The following is a 17,528-nucleotide window of genomic DNA, read 5'->3' on the forward strand; positions in this document are numbered from 1 at the left end:
AAGATTTCCGCTCTAAACTCCTGGAATTGTTTTCTGATTTTATTTCTGACGCTTTCCATCATTCCTGTTAACATGGCCTCATTTGCTTTTTTAATCTCCATCTCTTCTTCAGTCGTGCTGGTTTTTGGAGCTGGCAAGTTGGCTTGCTCTTTGATGAACTGTGTTATGTTTCTTTGTGATTTGCGCATCTGGAGATCTGTGGATAGCTTCTCAGGTTTTTTTTTTGTTTATTAATTGAACATAAATTTTTTTACAAGGTGTTGTGCAAAAAGGGTACAATTACATACTAGGGCAGTGTGTACATTTCTTGTGATATCTTACATCCTGTTTTTCTCTCCCTTGTCTAGGTCAGGTAGACATATATACAATATACAATGTATCAAGAACATATACCGTATTCACAGACTTGGTCTCTACTGTCTCTCCGTCTCCCTTTGTTAACAGTCATATATCAGGGAGATCATGCCCCTTTGTTTTCTGTGTTCTAGGCTTGTCTCGCTCAACATTATTTGTTCGAGTTCTGACCATTTCCCTGTGAATAACAATATTTCACCATTCCTAATCGCTATGTAGTATTCCATTGTGTATAAGTACCATATTTTTGGATCCATTCTTCTGTGGAGGGGCATCTGGGTTGTTTCCATATTTTGGCTATTGTGAATTGTGCCGCGATAAACATGGAAGTACAAATGTCTTTTTGATATCTTGGGGTTTGCTGTTAGGGTAGATGCCTAGGAGTGGTATGGCATGGTCATAGGGTAGGTCTATATTGAGCTTTTTGAGAAACCTCCATACTGTTCTCCAAAGTGGTTGTACTAATTTGCACTCCCACCAACAATGGAGAAGGGTTCCTCTTTCCCCACAGCCCCTCCAGCATTTGTTGTTGCCTGAGTTCAGAGTATAGGCCATTCTAACTGGGGTGAGGTGGTATCTCAGGTTTGGTTTGTAGCTCTGCCCTCCTTCCTGTGTAGGAGCCTCTACTGGAGCAGGTGCTGCCGCTGTGGCCCCGCCCACCAGTGCAGGGTATGCCTACCAGAGCAGGCACTGTCGCTGGGGGCCCCGCCCACCTGTACGCCCGCTACAACAGGCGTGGCACTGTGGCCCCGTCCACTTTTGCGGGGTTCGCCTCCCAGAGCGAGCCCCAGGTTGTTGTGTTGTGTTTGCGCCCTCCCGTGAGTCCGTTGGGGGGTGGTGGTATGTGTGGGGCCCATTGGGATCGACTGTCCGGGCATGGGTTAGCACCCTCAGACCTCACCTCTGCTGCGAGGGGGGATGTGATCAGGCCCAGGTGTCCCTGCTGTGCTGCTATTCCCCACCAGTGCCTGTGATTTTAGTTGTAAGAGTCCGCGAGGTCCAGGCACCTCGGGTGGGGCTTGCACTGCTGGTCGTCCCTCTTCCCCTGCTGGGAAGGGGGCAGGGCCGATTCGGCCAGATCTGGATCCTGTGTGGCCTTGGGGCTGCTCCGCCCTTCCCCTGCTAAACTGACTTCCCAGCGCCTGATGGGAGCTTCCCGCCTGATTTGGGGGTTCTTTTTTCCCTTGGGGTGGGGAGGGAGAAGGAGGGAGATCTAGCTTCTTTGTAGGGCTTGGGTCTCTGATAGCTGGTCTCCCATTGGGTGAGGGGGTAATGGGGGACTCACTGATCCTGGATTGTGTGTGTGTGTCCTGTGCAGCCGTTGGTCCTTCAGGGGGTGGAGAAGTGTGGTGGTGGTTTCCCCGGTTCCCTCCTTCTGCGGCGCTGGGTGCCCCAGCCGCCATCTGTCCGAACCCCGTGTGGACCGGAACTTCTCGTCACTGCCGTTGTATGTCTTGGTCCGCACCCTCCCTAGTGACCGTGGGGTCTCCCGCTGTCTGAATTCTGTGATCCCGGCAGCCTGTCTGCCGATCGCCGGGTTCCCCTTTCCCAGCCTGGCCCTGTTTGGGCCAGGGTGGGCTGGTGGGGGGAGGGTGCCCCGGAGATTCTCCGGCTCCGTGTAGGTTTTCGGCTCTTCTTTTTTGCTCCTTTTTGTTTTCCTGCATTTCTTCACTGCTTCTGGCTGCTGGTTTTGCTGGGTTCTTGATGGGGTGTTGGGTGTTGGAGTTCCCAGCTCACTATTCAGTTGGAGCGAGTCGGCGTGCTGTGTCAGCACCATCTTTCTCTCGACCTCCTGATTCCTTCTTAAGCACACTAGCTTTTTTAGGCTGGCACATCACTGAAAGTCAAGACAGCTTTAGGCAATCAATGGCCCTTGGGTCATTTTGCCAGGGCAATAAGTTTAAATCAGATATTTCCAATAAGGCTAGGAATTTTTTTTAAGCCAACATAGAAGGCTTGGCCTGTAACCATTTCTCACAAGTGCAGTCTTTGTGTACTGTCACCTCTGTTTTCCATGCCTCTAGTTTATCCTGCCTCATCTTCCCAAAAGCAACTCTGGTCCCTTGGTCCTAAAATGGGGGGCTGATGGGCAAAGATCATCCATCTTCTATAACTTCTCTTTACTCTTTACTCCAATTAAAAGCAACAAGGTGGTCCACACAGAAGTAGTTTTTAAGCATGCTCTCACCTGGAACTTATTAAGGGCCAATGATAGATCTTGACAAACTTGTAGGAATCACCTGTCCTCTGTGGGCTTGCTGGAAACTGTTACAACAAACCTACAAAGAACCTGGAATTGCAATTAAACATTTTGGTAGCCATAATTCTGCTTTTCTCACTTTGCAATAATTATTTAGGACAATTTTACTTCCAAATTTCTTATAAATGTATTCTTGATTTCCAAAGGCTTTTTACTAACCTCTGCTTTAACACTAACACTTTGGCTTTTATTTGCATTGGAAAAACTCTGAAGCTTACAGGCATTCTGAAACCAGTTGCCGCCCTTTGCATCCGGGCTGCTTGTTTTAAAAGAGCCTTCTTTTTTTTTTTTTTTTTGTTTTCTTCAGTCCCAGTTACCGCATGGCTGAAGACCTTTGAACTCAAATGACAATTTTTCCTTAATGCAAGAATTACAATTACAAAATTAGAAATACTTATCCATTCAGCTTTCCAATAAATTAGTGAGAAACGTTGGCCCATTTTGCCATTTCTTCCTACATACATAGAGTTAATGAAAGTTTACTCCTATCCCCATTAGTTTAATATATATCCTTTAAAATCCAAATTACAAAAATAGCACAGGAATCGAATCACATCAGATAAATAAACTTTTCAACCATTTAAAAAACTTTTCCAATTCTTAGTACCTCTCAAGGGGCAGTTTTAGAAATTCCAGTGAAATCATTCACAAGGTTTCCAAAGTTCACCTGAAAACAAAGACGAAAGAAAGACCTCCATTGGCCTGTCCTACTAAATGGCCTATCTCCATCCTACTCCTCAGAGCTTAATGAACTGTCTTGGTGCCAGCTTGTCCTCTTCCACCATGAATGGATGCCCCCTTATGGCTTTCCCACCACGTGGATTCCCTCCAGGACCTGTGCCACCACGTGGACTGGCTAAGCTGCACCTTTGCCAGATCACCCCTCACTCCTGTGGATAGGCACACAGGCCCATCCCAGGTTTTTCCTGTCCTTTCCTATTGGTTTTTGAACTGAGAAACCCAAGCAATTTTTTTTTAACAGTGATAAACCTTTACATCCAAATTTCTGACACTTAGCTCTGATTTTTTAATTAAACATTTTTTTAACTATAGTTCCTCTTTAAAAAATGCAATAATCCTTTGAGGCATTTGGTAATGCACAAACTTGATGACCATTTGAATTTAAACTTAAACTCACTGAATTTTACATCATACTAGCAGTCTTGAACATGTTCACACTCACACATGCACACACACATACATATTTAAAAGATCTTAGGGGCTGGGGATATAGCCTAGTGGCAAGTGTGCCTGCCTCGGATACACGAGGCCCTAGGTTCGATTCCCCAGCACCACATATACAGAAAAAGGCCAGAAGCGGCGCTGTGGCTCAAGTGGCAGAGTGCTAGCCTTGAGCGGGAAGAAGCCAGGGACAGTGCTCAGGCCCTGAGTCCAAGGCCCAGGACTGGCCAAAAAAAAAAAAAAAGATCTTAAAGCACGCAAAATAAACATTGGCCATACATTTTCCAGTGGCAAGAGGTATTTTTGTCAATCTTACTCCTGCAACACCCAAATTTTAAAACAAAACCTTTAACAAATGATTTTAACATTCTCCAGCCTCATTTTCCAGGGCTTGATAGTCTTAGTAAACATTTTAGTCTTAGTAAACTAACATTTTAGCACACCAAATAATTTTCTGCTTAAGAAGGCTGGGTGGGGTTCCCCCCAGAGTTCTTTATGTGGACACTCACACTCTGATTGTGAACTGTCGCCTGTACATCTTTCCAATGAGCTATGCAGGTTTGACACAAAAGAGACTGTCAGACTTACAAACAACACAGAGACGACAGCGCTGCACAGTGTGGTCACTCCCGCCACCTGCGGGTGGCTTGGGCTGGCCCTGTTTCTGCCCCTGTCGGCGGCTGCGGGTCAGGACTCAGAGCCAATGCCTCCATGCCCTGGGCTGCCGGTGCCAGGACTGGGCGGGACCCTCCTGAGCAGAGGGCACAGCTGAAACATTTTCCTCAGAGTCCTCCTCTTGTAACTGGGGTGGGGAGTATGGTGGGGGAAACATTTCCTCCTCCACGCTTCCTCCCTGGAGGACAGGTGGGTACAATTTCTTCTCTTCCTTTTTGGTTACTCTTTCATCTGGATGGCCCAAATGAGGGGTGTAGTGTAGATTTAGGCATTGCAATGTCCTGATCTTACCTATGTCAAAGCTCCCCTCAGGTGGCCAATTAGTTCCCTTAAAGGTGGGCCATTCTGACTTGCACAGGGTGATCCACTTTTCCTTCTTAAGGGCCACACTCTGGTTCTGAGCTATCTCCTTAACCTCCCTCCAGTGCGCTAGGATCAAGTCTAGGCGGCTAGATGGAGGTTTCCATGATAGAATGTTACCCATAGCTCTGATCAGATGTTCAGTCCAAAAGGCTACAAAAAAACAAAACAATTAATACAAAAGGAGGCAAACACACAGGCCTAAGAACAAGAAAAGATATGAGTTGGAGATCTCCCAAGTTGGCCCACGACCTCCTGCAAGGGTGCAGAAGGAGTGGACCCAAGTTCAAGGTGGGTGGGTTGAGCCTCGGTGAGAAGACCCTCCCGGTCAGTGCCGGCCAGAAACCGGACTGATTTGCGCCCTACAGGGCAGGGTTCCAGGGCCCTCCCTTCAAGGGTGGAGGGTCTGGGGCGTCCCCCAGTCTCCCCAGGATTGCCGAGTAAGCCTTTCAGCTTCTACAACCCCTCCAAGAAATAAGCAAAAGCAAAACAGACAAATTATAGGACAAGACAAATGAACAGCGCTGTTTTCTTACCTTTGGAGTCTGGGGTCTCGGGGGTCTCTGGGGCTATCCCGGATGAAACCCCAAATGTTATGCCAAGTCGTGAAATGACCACCAAGAAGGCCACCGAGACTCAGACGTTCCGAAATGCAAAAGCAAGGCAAGGCTTTATTCAAGCGGGCCGCAGCCTGGGCCTGTCCTACCCACCAACACAGCGGAGGTTAGGAGGAAGCCCAGAGCTGCAATTGCACAGGGCTTATAAAGGCAAAAAACAAAGTTACAGTCATCAGATGTTCAAGCAAGACAAAAAACAAAGTTACAGCAATCAGGTGTTCAAGCAAGACAAAAAACAAAGTTACAGCAATCAGGTGTTCAAGCAAACAAGATTAGGACATGGGTACAAATCTGATTGGCTCAGGGCTCAAGACATTCTGGGGACAGTTAGAGTTAAGCATTCCCAGGCGGTTAGAGTTCTTCACTGGCGGGGCCCTAATAAGCTTGCCCTGGGTTTGCTCATAGTTTTAACAGACAACAAAACAGGGGCTGCCTGAAAATGGGGTTTACTTTAACTCTTCATTCCCCCCTTCACTTACCTCCAATTAACCATTTAAAAACTGGAAGTAGAGCTGTGGCTTAAAGTGGTAGAGCGCTAGCCTTGAGTAAAAGAGCTCAGGGACAGCACCTAGGCCCTGAGTTCAAGCCCCATGACCAACAAGCAAAAAAGAAGAAGCTCATGACCTATTAGCAGAAGCAAAATCTACTTACCAGGCAGTAGAAAGCATGAAGAACTTTTCCAGATCAAATCAGTAGTATGGTAGATACTCTCGGTCACAATCAACAGTTAGGAGACAACCAGTGCTTTAAGTAGTTATGATAATTTTATTACCTTACATTACAAAGAGTTGGAGATAAGTAATTAGCACAGCAATTCATTGACATCACTATGGACACATATTCTTTTCCTTCTGTCTTTCATGTCCCTGTTTATTTCTTCATATTGAAAAATGTTTGCCACAACAGCCATTAAATCCATATCCAAAGTGTAGGAATAACTAGGAAGGGACCTTGCTAGCCATAACTATATTTTCTATAAAGAGTGAAAATGTTCTTAGAACCCCTTCTTACCACCTTGATATAAGCTCATGTTTTGGTGGCTAGATCTGTGTCTCTCCTAGATACAAGAGAAATTTGGAAACTAGGATTTCTCTTTCAAGTCTCCAAAGAGAAAAGTAGACAACAGAAAAGTGGCTAGCTGAGTATCAGGAATCTTTTTAGAAGGACTCATTACTTGACCTATCAACTCCAGTTCTAAGAATTAATCCAAAGAAGCCAGGCTACCAGGATGCCTGTAATCCTAGATATTTGAATGGGTACAATCTGAAGACTTGAAGTTCAAAGCTAGCCAAGACCTTTATCTCCAATTAACCATCAAAAAGGCTGAAGTAGAAGTGTGACTCATGTGGTAGAGTGCCATCCTTGAATGAAAAAGCTAAAAGACAGTGCCCAAGCCCAGAGTTCAAGCCTCAGAGCCAACACAAAAAAAGAAAAATTAACTCAGACACATAATTAAGGAAGTATAGAAAGATGCCTTTATGTGAATATTTAGCAAAGTGTTGTTTAATATAACAATAAATTGAAAGTACTTAAATAAGTAGTTCTCTAGTTATAGATATGGAATGGAAGTGTGAAGCCTCATTGAATGGAAAAGGGTATTTTACTTTTTTTTTCCAGTCTTGGGGTTTAAAGTCAGGGCCTGAGCACTGTTCCTGGCTTCTTTTTGCTCAGGGCTAGCACTCTACCACTTGGCCACAGCACCACTTCTTGTTTTTCTGTTTATGTGGTGCTGAGAATTGAACCCAGGGCTTCATGCATGCTAGGTAAGCATTCTACCACTAAGCCACATTCCTAGCCCTATTTTACTTTTTAAAAATAATGAACATGCAGCATTTGCATAACATGGACATATTTTTAAGTAAAATAAAATTTATAATTCCAGTTTTTGAAATCTTAGTTTGTGTGAGTATTGGAGAAATATTTCCTTTGTATGTTTCTTCTTTTTCTAACACTTATTATAGAATAAATATATTATTACATATGTTATTTCTCCATATAGAGGCAAAATTGCAGGTTTGAATGTACAGATGTAATGCACAATAGGGTGAGTTGTGACAAGTGTGTGCATCTCAGGGAACCACACAATTGCTATCAGGTCACATTGTGCCTTCTTTCAGCCAATCCTTTCTTCTAGATCACGACTCTTGTGGTTATATGTATATATATATATATATATATATATATATATATATATATATATATATAAAGCTAAACATTTAAATATAAGGAAATCCTCACAGAAGAATTTACAACCAACAGAAGATAATGACAGCAATCTTGAGGTTCAGAAAACTTTGCATAAAACACTTATAGTAGAAAAGGAAACAAAAATATGATACTTGTTATATTATTAAATCACTTGGAAAGAGTTATTTTGTATCAAACCCCTTTTCTCGTTTCTTTTCTTCTGTTCTGATGACTAAATGTGTTTGTTCCAATATCATAAAAAGATACACCATTTAGAGAAAGAATCCTGGGAAAAAAATTTAAAGCTAAATAGTCATCTACAGGTTAGTTTCATTCTCACTTAATAATGATCCTTATTAGCCACTTTCTCATGGCTCACATTTGTAATCCTAGCTACTCAAGAGGCTAATATCTGAGGATCATGAAGCTAGCCTGTAAAGTCTGTGAGACTCTATCTCTAACTACCAAAAAAACCAGAAGTGGAGCTATGGCTCAAGTGGTATAGTACTAGCCTAGAGCACCAAAGCTCAGGGACAGCATCCATGTCCTGAGTTCAAGCCTGAGGACCAGAACAAGATAATAACAACAACAACAATAATAATAATAACCCCTGTAAATAAATGACTTTCTGAGGATTCTCTAAGGATGCAATTCAAAAGATATCCATCCTAGTGGTTGCAGGAATCCATGAAAAGTCTTATATTGTATCCCTTACGGATAATGGAAATATATTCTATAGGGAAAAAACAGAAAGTTTGGAATTTGAAGAGTGGAGGAGAGATGAGTCTTATGGCCACGCCACAAAAAGCTTTGTATTCAGGCTGAGGAATTGGGATTTTATCTTAAATGTGATGGAGCCCATTGATATATTTTGTCTGGGAGGAAATCGTGAGCTGTATTAATCAATACTGATTTATTGAAATTCAACGCCCCTGCTACACAAAATAATGGGACCTTGTTTGAGAGGGAGGATCATTGTAAATATAATTTTCCATAATGACATCCTACTAGAAGAGGGTGAGCCCCTGCTTTCCTTATACAAAGACAGCTATATGAAGACACAGAGATTCAAAAAGAAACAAGGGTCACATAAAGATGGTGGACAATTGAATCAATGTACCTACAAGCCAAGGATGTCCAGCCATCCCCAGAATCTGGGAATGGGGCATGGAACACATTTCTCCTTCATATTGCTCAAATGGACCCTACTGGCATCTTGATTCCAGGCTTTTAGCTCCCTTAACTGTGAGAGAATAAATGTCTGTTGTTTCAAGGTACCTATTTGTGGAGTTGAGGGGCATTTCAATGGCATATTCATAACCTAGGACCTACCTCATTTTCCATTCTGGGATGCACAGAAAAATATCCACTCCCTCTTGTGAGGTGACTTTGCACTCCTCCCCTCTTGCAGACAGCATATTGAGGGCAGACTGTGGCACCATGGAAGGCCTGGCCCCTCAGGCGGGCTGCAGGTGTCCCAGGCTTGGCAGCTCTTCCAGCTCCTGAGCATAGGTACTATAGACCAGGGAGGAAGTGTAGAGTCAGGGTACATCTGGGTGGACCCCAAGGGTGATGGCCACAATGAAGGAACCAATGTGTGAGGCATAGGAAGTTGGAAGCATCCCTGACCTTTCCCACACAGAATCTCAAAGTGACTGAGGTTTGACAAAAGGGGAGAGAACAAGGGCACCATGTGGAGCAGGGTTCCCTAGTGGTAATCCACTGTCAGGGAGAGGAAAGTTAGCAGAACAAACCCATGTTCCAGCATCACAGAGGTAAGTACAGACCAGAGCACAGTGCAAACTGTGTCTGTGGCTCAAAATAAGCCACGGGCTGGCATGAGACAACTACCTCCATCTGCTGACCTGGGAGAGGGGATGAGCTGGGTACAGCTTGTCACACACATAAATTTGTGTCCTGGGGTGCACAACACCATCTCCACACACTTCATGGCTTCTGCCACTGCTCAAGGACCAGCACCAGGAAGAAAGGCCTCAGCCCTGCTGGCCCATGGCCTTCTAGAACATTTCATCAGGCCTTCTTCCATCCCCCAGGGGATATGTGGCACCCAAAGTCCTCACATGCTGGTGATTATACATCCCAAACCTCCTTTTCCCCTATAACAAAGGGTTTAGCCTTGCAGGGAACCTGAGCTGTATCCCTTCAAAGGCTGAATTACATCTTGGTGGCTTGCAATTTCTAGTACAATGTGAACACAGTATACATGCTTGTCATACTGTATTATGTAGACCATAATGACAAGAACAGAAGTCCTTACAAGTTTGATACAGGTTCAATTTGAAAAAAATAAACTCAAAGAGACAAACAGCACGTTTTCTCTCTTATGTGGAAGTGTTATGCCAAGTCGCGAGAAGACCACCAAGAAGGCCACCGAGACTCAGACGTTCCAAAATGCAAAAGCAAGGCTTTATTCAGGCGAGCCTCATACTCCGGCCTCATACTACCCACCAACACAGGGGAGGTTAGGAGGAAGCCCCGAGCTGCGATTACACAGGGCTTATAAAGGCAAAAAACAAAGTTACAGCCATCAGGTGTTCAAGCAAGACAAAAAACAAAGTTACAGCAATCAGGTGTTCAAGCAAGCAAGATTAGGACATGGGTACAAATCTGATTGGCTCAGGGCTCGAGGCATTCCGGGGGAAGTTAGAGTTAAGCATTCCCAGGCGGTTAGAGTTCTTGACCGGCTGGGCCCTAATAAGCTTGTCCTGGGTTTGTTCACAGGGCCTGCTTATCTCAGGTTTGCGTGGTAAAGTGGGGCCTAACTTCAAAATGGCTTTAGTCTGGCTCTTCAGAAGCAAGATTTAAAATACCGGGACATAATAAATTATCTCTAGGTGTTTACACACAGTGAGACCAAAAAAAGATACTCTTAGGAGAGGAACAGAAAAGCACAGTGTCTATGTGCCTCTGACCATACAAAATAATATTTACTGAAATGAACTCCAGGAAATGAAAGCAAGAGGTCTTTTTTTTCTCTTTTGCTTTCTTTTTATTCTGTTCATTTGTATGTCTTTGAGAGTAGAAGGGAAAGGACAGAAATGGAGGGACAAAGGATGAACAAATGCACCAATGGCACTCAATGACACTATGTTGAAAATGAACTATATGACTTTTGGGTGAGGATGGTGAAAGGGGCCAGGCCATACCAGCCCCCCCTTGAGTAGGAAGTTACCCGAGCCCCTCTCCCTCCAGAATACGAGGACAAACCCGCATCCTGTTATTTACTGTTATCTGAACTTTGCAGCCTGCCTGCAAGCAGGAATAAGCAGAAGGCACCAACCCTGCTCCGGAAAAATTATGTCTAAAAGGACACTTCATCATTCCAAAAATCTGCGCACCCATGCAGCTTGGCACGTATCCCCTACTAGCCCAAATTAGGGTAAAGGAAAAGAAAATTCTTTCCCTAAACAAAGTAGAGTTGGGGACTCCACCGTGTGAAGGAAACATCTGCAACCAGTAACCACTAGACATTCATAATAATAAAACTAATAATAAAATGTGATAATCAGGATGAGACTTTACACTGACTCGCCAGATTTCAAGGAAGCGTATTTACTCCACAATTCCTGGTGAAATCACACAGTGTAATCTGGCCGAACATCTGCTCCCCACCTACGTAACCATTATAATCTAAAGTTAGATTCCCTCATTGAGATATAGTATAAAAACCCCCGGCTTTCTTTATTCGGGGCTCTCAGTTCCTGCGAGTTCTGTGAGCCCCAGCATGCTGGTTCTGCAATAAACCCTTTGCTTTTGCATGAGAACGTCTCTTGGTGTCCTCCATTCCGTGGATGCGCTTCTCGTCCCTTTCATTTGGAGGTTCCACCGAGATCTGCTCCGGCGGTTTGGAGACTCCAACAGACTCTTCTCTGGGTAAGTGAAGGCGCCTTCCTCGTTTATCTGGGCCGGCCCTGTGCGTCTGTCTCTGTCTTCTGTGTCTTTCTGTTTGACTGTTTGTAAACTTTAATTCAGAGTTTATTTTTTAGCTCATAGGGAACGAGTCTCGAGTCTAACTCCTTTTGGTTTCTCTTTTTTTCTGACCGGTAGCGTTTGTGGTGACTGCTGACAGGGTGCGTGAGCCACTGCCGGGCGCGACTGACAGATGTGTCCGGGGGTCGCAGGTCACAACCCTGGGGGACGCCTCAGTGGTTCGGGAAGGCAAGAGCCTTCATTTGGGGGGCAGAGAACCCCGTTTGGAGGATAGTGGAGTGCCCTCCGCGCCTCATTTGGTTTTGTCGTGTGAGTATTCATACGAGTTTGGTTCTGAAACTTTGCTACCGGTTCGGCAACTTCTTGTCTCTGATCCTTTACTTTCACTCCCTTACAGGTTTCCTCGCGATTGCGTTACCCGTGTTCTTGTATTGTTTATCTTGTTACTTGTTGTCTGCCTGACTGTTTATTTGTTTATTGTGGAACAAACTATGGGTCAGAAACCTTCAACATCTCTCAGCCTGACCCTGGCTCATTGGTCTGATGTGAAAACTAGAGCATCTAACCTCTCATTTCCTCTTGAGAAGCAGAAATGGCAAGACCCTGTGCACCTCAGAATGGCCTACTCTCGGAGTAGGCTGGCCTCCTGAGGGTGCCTTTCGTCTGGACGTCATTGCAGTCGCCCGACAGGCTGTCTTCCAGCCTGGACCTCATGGGCTGGGAAGACCTATGTGAAAATCCACCCCCCTGGGTTAAGCCTTTTCTCTCCCTTGCTCCCTCAAAAGGAGTCTCTATATTTCTCTCCAAACCCTCTTCTCCCTCCTTAAAAATCATTTGTTAAAAGCTTTGTCTTAAAATTTGGGTGTTGCAGGAGTAAGGTTGGCAAAAATACCTCCTGCCACTAAAAAATGTACGGCCGATGTCTATTTTGCACGCTTTAAGATCTTTTTGAATATGTGTGTGTGTGTGTACATGTGTGAGTGTGAACATGTACAAGACTGTTAGCATGATGTAAAATTGAGTGAGTTTAAGTTTAAATTCAAATGGTCATTAAGTTTGGGCATTACCAAATGCTTTAAAGGATTATTGCATTGTTTTAAAGAGGAACTATAGTTAAAGAAAATGTTTCATTAATTAAAAAGAAAAGAAATTAAGGTTAAGTGTCAGAAATTTTTATGTAAAGGTTTATCACTGTTAAAAAAAATTGCTTGGGTTTCTCAGTCAGTTGGGCCTGTATGCCTATCCACAGGAGTGAGGGGTGGTCTGGCAACAGTGCAGCTTAGCCAGCCCACGTGGTGGCACAGGCCCTGGAGGGAATCCACGTGGTGGGACAGCCAAAAGGGGGTGTCCTTTCATGGTGGAAGAGGACAAGCCGGCACCAAAACAATTCATCAAGCTCTGAGGAGTAGGATGAAAATAGGCTGTTTGGTAGGACTGCCCCTTGAGGTACTAAAAATTAAAAAAAAAATTTTTTTAATGGTTAAAAAGTATATTTATCTGATGTAATTTGATTCCTGTGCTATTTTTGTAATTCGGATGTATTGAAAAAGCAAAGATGCTGAGACTGGATTTCATGTGTTTGTAATTTTGGTGACTGTTTTAACTTTTGTTACAATTGTTTTGGTTATCAGTTTAATGATTCAGGTACTGAATTTTATGTGATGTAATAGTAAGACTCGTAACTATCTTAAGTTACATATAATGAGGCAAGTATAGAAGTAAACTCTCATTAACTCTCTGTATGTAGGAAGAGATGGCAAAATGGGCTAACATTTCTCACTACTTTATTGGAAAGCTGAATGGATAAGTATTTCTAATTTTGTAATTGTAATTCTTGCATTAAGAAAAAATTGTCATTTTAGTCCAAAGGTCTTCATGCCATGTGGTAACTGGGACTAAAGAAAAAGAAAAAAAAAAAAAAGAGGCTCTGTTAAAACGGGCAGCCCAAAGGCAAAGGGCAGTACTGGTTTCAGAATGCCTCTAAGCTTCAAAGTTTTTCCAACGCAGATAAGCGCTAAAGTGTTAGTGTTAAACAGAGGTTAGTAAAAGGCCTTGGAAATTAAGAATGCATTTCTAGATAAAAAAAAAAATCTGGAAGTAAAATTGTCCTAAATGATTATTGCAAAGTGAGAAAAGGAAAATTATAGCTACCAAAATGTTTAATTGCCCTTCCAGCTTCTTTGTAGGTTTTTTTTTTTTTTTTTTTTGTAACAGTTTCCAGCAGGCCCACAGAGAAGCACAGGTGATTCCTACAAGTTTGTCAAGATCTAATACTGGCCCTTAATAAGTTCCAGGTAAGAGAGCATGCTTAAAAACTACTTCTGTGTGGACCACCCTGTTTGGCCTTTAATTGGAGTAAAATGGCCTCTTGTAAGACTCACTGATCTGAAATCTGCAGTTCGAAGCCAGCCCGGGCAGAAAAAGGTCCCTGTGGGAGTCTTCGTGTCCAGCTGACCAGCAGAAGTGCTGGGAATAGTCATAAGTTGCTTTGAGGCTCAAAGTGGTAGGGTGCTAGACTTGAGCTGGAGAGCTGAGGGACAGCACTCAGGCCCTGAGTCCAAGTCCAGTGACGGACCAAGAGAAATGCCAAAGGTGCATTTATACCAGCATGGAAAAGTTACTCCTGGGACAGAGTGATTGCGCATCCAGAGGCAGTAAGCCACTGCTTGGATGACAGAGAGCGTGTCAGATCCTAGAGTCACTCCTGTTTGGCCTTTCAAAAGTTAATCAGAGCCGGGAGGTCCTAGAAGAATAGTTCGTAAGCATCCTTTTTATTGCCCATGTAACTGGACAGGAACTTGCCAGTCGTCTGTGGTAGTGGGTAGTAAAGCTGAGATTGTCAAATGGGGAATAGTTTAAAATCCCAACCCCCTGCATCTGCTCAAAGCCCTAACTGGCAGTGAAAATTCTGAGTTGGCATATCTGTTCAGGAAAGGAAACTTGTGAACCTGAGATTATGTCTTTATCGAGACCTACCTGAGGCCTACAAAGGTAATTTAGGCATTGTTAGGTTATCAGAGATCCGTTTTCCCAGCCAGTCAGGAAAATGCTTTTGCAAACTAAAATGTTAAAAGGCTATACTGATGTAGCCCTGAAAAGTCTGTATATTTAAGTTAAAGTTAAATGTTGAATGTAATTTCCAGTTTGGAGTAAAGCTCTTACTGGACATCTGACCCTGCAGCCCCTTGGTAAAGTAGACTAAGGTTATAGGTCCCTGGCTAGGTAAGGCCAACGCCCCTGAGTCAGCCTGAAGAAGTTACAGAAGATGGATGATCTTCGCCCATCAGCCCCCCTTTTAGGACCAAGGGAACAAATTTGTTTTTAGGAATAAGACAGGATAAAACTAGGGGCATGGAAAACAGAGGTAACAGTGTACAGAAGATGCACTTGTGAAAAATGGTTACAGGCCAAACCTTCTATGTTGGTTTTAAATATCTGATTTAAACTTATTGCCCTGGTGAAATGACCCAAGGGCCATTGATTGCCTAAAGCTGTCTTGACATTCAGCCTACAAAAGCTAGTGTGCTTAAGAAGGAATTAAAAAAAAAATACAAGGAAATTTGACTAAAGTTAGGCCTTAGGTTTACTTAGGTTAAGCTATCAAGGACAGTCTGACAGTCATCTAAAAGAATCTACATCTTCACCCTGTGTAGCCCTATCTTGGTAAAACAAATGGGACTCTTATCAAAAGCAGCTAATTTCTGCTGGAAAGTACTTTGGATCTGTTGAAACTAAAATTTTTGGGAGACATCCTTGAGTTGACTGGAGTTAACTAGCTCTATTAAGAAAATTGGATATTGTAAGAAATTTTCAAACAGACTGGCCTGCTGCTAAAATCAGAGCATGTATGACAGGCTGGAGAGTCACTTCCAGGCAATGCCTGGAGTGGGAGTATTAAAATGTGTCCAGATGAATTAGGGTGTGACCTCAAAAGAAAGGGAGGTAACTGCCATCAGGTGTGCCAGATACCAAGCTAACTGGACAGAGATTTAAACTGTCTGGGGGCAGCTTCATGGAGCCCTCCTGAGGGTGGATCTTACAGATGCCACTGGCCAACCTTAGGCACTTAAAGGCACTGGAATCAGGAGAAATACACTCTAAAATAATAACTCATAATAGTTGACTCTGGTCTGGCTCTTTAGGAGCAGCAGTCCCCATCAGGCTGACCCTTGCCCCACCTTTGTTTTCCCCAACAGCCTGTAGGTAAAGTCACAGTAAATTGCCTTGATGTAGTTGAGATAAACCAGACTGGTTTCTGCACTCTAGTGCATCTGTACCCCCAGGTTATATACTATGACTCCCCCTCTTTTGAAGAACAGGTGGAGGGCCTGACCCACCGATACAGAAGGGAACCTGTCACCATGACCTTAGCCGCCCTCATGGGAATAGGAGCAGTAGCGGGTATAACAGGGGCGGGAGTGGGGAGTGCTGCCTATGTGCAAGGATATCAACACATGGAACAGCTGAAGGCTGCTATAGCAGAGGATTTGAGGGGGCTGGAGACTTCTATCTCTGCGTTAGAAACCTCCCTCACCTCCCTGTCAGAGGTTGTGCTTCAAAATCGAAGAGGCCTACACTTGGTTTTCATTAGAGACGGAGGATTGTGTGCGGCCCTAAAATAAGAATGCTGCTTCTATGCTGACCATACTGGGGTAGTGCGGGACTCCATGACCAAGCTTCGTAGGCGACTAGAGGAGCGAAAATGGGAAAAGGCTGCCGGGGCCAGTTGGTTTGAAAATTGGTGGTCCCAGTCCCCCTGGCTCACCACATTGTTGTCTGCGTTGGCAGGACCCATTATCATCCTACTTTTACTTTTGACGATTGGGCCCTGTATTTTAAACAGGTTAATTGGCCTTCGTTAGGGACAGGATGGGCGAGGTCAAACTACTCATCATTAGACAACAATATGAGGTGTTACAAAACGGGGGTCTCTAAGATTAGAAGACCCACATAAGAAAAAGGGGGGAATGAAAGGGGCCAGGCCATACCAGCCCCCCCTTGAGTAGGAAGTTACCCGAGCCCCTCTCCCTCCAGAATACGAGGACAAACCCGCATCCTGTTATTTACTGTTATCTGAACTTTGCAGCCTGCCTGCAAGCAGGAATAAGCAGAAGGCACCAACCCTGCTCCGGAAAAATTATGTCTAAAAGGACACTTCATCATTCCAAAAATCTGCGCACCCATGCAGCTTGGCACGTATCCCCTACTAGCCCAAATTAGGGTAAAGGAAAAGAAAATTCTTTCCCTAAACAAAGTAGAGTTGGGGACTCCACCGTGTGAAGGAAACATCTGCAACCAGTAACCACTAGACATTCATAATAATAAAACTAATAATAAAATGTGATAATCAGGATGAGACTTTACACTGACTCGCCAGATTTCAAGGAAGCATATTTACTCCACAATTCCTGGTGAAATCACACAGTGTAATCTGGCCGAACATCTGCTCCCCACCTACGTAACCATTATAATCTAAAGTTAGATTCCCTCATCGAGATATAGTATAAAAACCCCCGGCTTTCTTTATTCGGGGCTCTTAGTTCCTGCGAGTTCTGTGAGCCCCAGCATGCTGGTTCTGCAATAAACCCTTTGCTTTTGCATGAGAACGTCTCTTGGTGTCCTCCATTCCGCGGATGCACTTCTCGTCCCTTTCAATCGGAAGGGAAAACTGTGAGAGAGTAAGGGAAGGGATGACATTTTCCAAAAGAAAAATGTACTTCCTTCCTGACATACAACTGTAACCTCTCTGTGCAAAACTCTTATAACAACAAAGCAAAGCAAGGCATGGAGAAGCTCTCCTTCAGGCCCAGGTGTTGTTAATTGTGTTAAAATCTTTGTGTGATGTGCTGAGGGTCTCCTTGCCTTTTATGTTGTAAAATTCTAATCCCCAAAGTAAATGGTGCCCCCAAGGGAAGGTAAAAGTGACCTTGCTTAACTGAAGT

The 17,528-nt window shown here is 44.0% G+C and overlaps 1 long non-coding RNA gene across 1 annotated transcript; it reads right to left on the minus strand.

Annotated features, from left to right (window-relative positions):
* Positions 1–11,393: 11,393 nt before the first annotated feature.
* LOC125352276 lies at positions 11,394–17,248 on the minus strand. The gene is made up of 2 exons (XR_007211155.1): positions 17,194–17,248; positions 11,394–11,423 (listed from the first exon to the last, which is right to left on the minus strand). It is a non-coding gene; the product is annotated as an uncharacterized LOC125352276 (long non-coding RNA).
* Positions 17,249–17,528: the final 280 nt, after the last annotated feature.

The sequence above is a fragment of the Perognathus longimembris genome, chromosome 6 (genome assembly GCF_023159225.1).
Source record: "Perognathus longimembris pacificus isolate PPM17 chromosome 6, ASM2315922v1, whole genome shotgun sequence".
Taxonomy (NCBI): Eukaryota; Metazoa; Chordata; class Mammalia; order Rodentia; family Heteromyidae; genus Perognathus; species Perognathus longimembris.